The following is a 4,051-nucleotide window of genomic DNA, read 5'->3' on the forward strand; positions in this document are numbered from 1 at the left end:
AAGACAAAAGGGAGGAAATGGAAAAGTAGGGAGATGTGGCTAGAAAGGAACAAAGAGGAATGGAAATAAGAAAAAAAAGGAGGGAAAAGGAGAAAGGAAAGGAGTGGGGTGGGTAAGATGAAAGGAAAGGAAGTAGGAAGATTATGGTTTTGTTTCCACTCAGCGTAACCTTACATAATGGGTAAGGAGTGATGTGACCTATGTGCTAGTCTTTACTAATGGAAACTCCATAACAGTGAAATGTGGCTGAGATAGAAGACAAACTTTTTCTCTAGGACCCTGAATTAAATCCAGTCTAAAGCAGAACAAGATGTTACTTTCTTTTTCTCTGATGAACTCAGACACTAGGCCCACAGAGACAATTTTTCAGAACTTGCCACTGGTTTGAAATGCCTCAGTGTTTGGGCATACAGCCTGAGATAAACTTTGGTTTCAGCTTTACTTCATATGGAATCTTGGGTGTTCTGCATTTTCCCGATCCCTTCTCCCTCTCTTCCTTACTTGTATTTCAGCCGTGAAATTCCTGCTTGTTCCCCTCTCCATGCTTGTACTCAGAATTGTGAAAGGCCCCACAAGGCCATGCAGAGAGGTAGGAGGGGGGCTTATCCCCTTTGATCTCTGGTGTGGATTCCAAAGATGCATCACCTTTGGGTAGTAATGGGTGCTCTGCCCCCCTGGTCACCATCTTGGGACTGGAAGTCCTACCCTCTAATCCCTGGCCTTTGCCACCAGAAGTCCCTCCCCTTGGCCCCAGAAGTACTTCTTTCGGCAAGGAGTTTTGCCATCTTGGAACCAGAAAAATACCAAATTATATTCTAAAAATTGAAGAACTACAACATTCAGTAATTTGATTTCAAAAAATATTTTGTCCTGATTTACATGTGTTTGTGTAGTGTACACAGAGGTGACTGCACAATAGCTTAAAATGAAGTCTTATTTTTGTATATTGTAGGGGCGGTGGGGGCATGTGGAGGTGGGTATAGGTTTGTGGGGAGGCTGTGGGTGTGGGGGAGGCTGTGTGTATATGTGTGCGAGGGGGGTTTGTGTGGGGGTGGATAAGTGTGAGGGGTGTGGGTGTGGGATGAGGGAGCATGTGGGTGAGTATGGGGTTTGTGGGAGACTGGGTGCAGGGGGCATGGTGGCTGGAGAGTGTGGGGGGGCATGAGTGTGGGGGTCTGCATGGATGGCAGTGCGAGGGGGGTATGGGTGCATGTGTATGGTGGGGTGTGTGTGTGTGGGACTCACCCTATGAACACACATAAAGTGTGCCTTTCTCTGCACACACACAAACACTGTGTGCATTTCTGTGTGCACACACACACTGTGTGCCTTTCTCTGTCTCTCCCTTTCCCTCATTGCACAGGCACAGACACAAACACATAGTCTCTCTCTCCCTCATTGCACGGACACAGACACACACACAACCCCCTCTCCCACTTCTGGCCCTGAGGTACTGGCACAGCCCTGTCTGGCAATGCAGCCAGGGGCCATGTGATGCTGGAGGACAATCACATGCAGGGAAGCAGTAAAAGCTGTGGCAGCCAGAGATTTCCAGGTGTGTGTGGGGGGGAGGAGCCAGGCTGGCCTTGTTGCTGTCTCCTGCCAGCTTCCCCTGGGTCCTACTGTCCCTGGCTCCTGTCATCTTTGACAGGCAGCCAGGACCAGATAATTTTTTTTTTTTTAATTTTTAGGGGCCCCATGGGCTATATTTTGCCCACCCCTGAACTAGACTCTATTTCTCCTCAAATATGTCTCTACCTAAAATGGGTACTTTTATTCCTAAATGTTGTAGCTCTTGTCTGAAAACTAAAGATCATGGGCCATGTTCTAAAATAAGAACTAGAAAGCAAATTTACACCAAGGGTAGATATTGGCCAAATATACACAGCTGCCCAGTTGGCCTCATTTATTAATGAGGATCAGTGGGAACTCTGGGTGCTCATCACCTCAGAAAACCAAGCTGCTGGGTTAAATTCCATATGAAATTTTATATACCAGCTTGGCCTTATGATTTTTTAAAATAATTTAAAGTTTCAGCAAGCAGAATGATTTGAATATATGGAATGGAATTCCGAGATATTTTCATGACAACATCCCAGCAATCCTATCCAGGTACTCAATGATTTGACATTGCCCTTCTAATGCCCTGTGGACTTATTGCATGACTATTAAAGTCCTTATGTTATCCTGTCCATCTGCTAAGAAATCACTTTCAAAGTACACCACATTTTTTTCCTGAGTACTCCCACTGGTCCTTTAAAAAAAAAGTTTATTTTTTAAAAAGTCATAACCTCTACTTATTCACCTGTTGCACCAAATCAAAATCCTTGACTGTGAGCTGTCCAGGACATCTTTGTATAATTCATTTGTACAAACAAAAAAGGGCCTACTGATCCCTAGCTGAAGCCTTGAGCTATGTGTACACTATGGTGGCAGTGTGCCATTCTTGACTATGCCCAACCCATTCTTTTCCACATACTCCAAGCATTGAAATGCCCTGATGCTGCTGCTCAAGGACATACAAGTATGCCTACTCTTGAGGCCTCAGTCTTCAGCTTGATTGAGAGCAGTCACAGAGAGCTGGTGTTTAGACAGTGTCAGTGGGAGCAAGAGGGTGTATCTGGAGCATGCTACCACTGATGTATTAACATACCCCTTATCTTCTGCAACTGAAATTCTTAACAACAGTAAATATGCTCCCTAGTTCTGAGGTCAGTGACAACATTTTTCCCCCATTTGTTCAGATTTGTTGTTCCACAAAATTGATTCACGTGGTCATTTAATTTCTGAGTCATGATACAGTCTTTATGTGAACAACTCAGTGGAATTTATAATGCCCATATACTGTACAGAAAGCACTAGTATGTTGCACCATTTTAACCTTTTAAATATTCTGTATTTCAGCTGGCTAGCCATTTTACTCCTTCCTAACAGTTCATTGCAGCTGTAAATAGTGGAGAAAAAGAACAGACAGCCAATCAAATTACAAAATGCTGAAAAGGTCAATATAGTACAATTTACTACTACCTTTTCCAAAATACATAAGGTATTAAGATCCCATTACTTTATCTTGAAAAGTATTATTAAAAAGACAAAAATTGTATAACAGGAATCTATTAGTGTTAAAATTAGTAAAACAATTACTGTTCAGCATGGAGCAAAAGTAACCATTTCTTTTTATATTCTTCTGTTGACTATTTCTGGTCCATCTCTTATATTAAGACCGCATTACCAGGTCTAAGATTGTTTCTGTAGGCACTGAACTGAGACTTGCATTGAATTTGGACACTGTCACAAAAAGCAACCCAGATCAACTCAGCTGCAGCAGCTTCAGAATCACTTAATTTATCTTGAATCATTAGGTGCCTCCATGTTGGACTGAGACGTAGTTTCTTAGACTTAGGCTTCTGAGCATGCTCAGAAATGATCTAGATGAAGTTCTTCAGAGCCTAATCCCTCTCTAAGTTCTGTTGTGATCCAGGTCAGGACTGTTTTACACATCGATTTGACAAAGTCCCTGATAATTTGCATCCACAGAAAATGCGCACAGAGCATACAAATGCTTGATTGAATTGAAGAGCATTGAACTCAGTATACCACCACTGCTTCTCCTCTCCCAAAAGCAGGGGGCTGTTGTAATGACATTCACTTTTCGCACAGAGGCCTAGTGGATAAAGCACTTGCCTGGATTGTCATGCCTCCTGAGTATTAGGGGATTCAAATGTTCATCTCCCACCTTTCAGAAAAGTGCCATAGCTAGCAGACCACAGGTTGATTAATAGATTCATAGATTGTAAGGCTGGAAGGGAGCTCGAAGATCATTGGGTCCAGCCCCCTGCACCAGGCAGGAAAGACAACTGGGGGCAGGTGACCCCACCAAGATGACTGTCCAGTCTCCTCTTGAAGATTTCCAGGGTAGGCGATTGCACCACCTCTGGAGGGAGCTAATTCCACAGTCTGGACACCCTGACTGTGAAGAAGTTTTTCCTAATGTTGATTCTGAAATGGTCTTCCAGGAGTTTGTGGCCATTACTCCTGGTTTTCCCCAAGG

This window comes from Alligator sinensis, unplaced genomic scaffold (assembly GCF_000455745.1).
Source record: "Alligator sinensis unplaced genomic scaffold, ASM45574v1 scaffold29_2, whole genome shotgun sequence".
NCBI lineage: Eukaryota > Metazoa > Chordata > Crocodylia > Alligatoridae > Alligator > Alligator sinensis.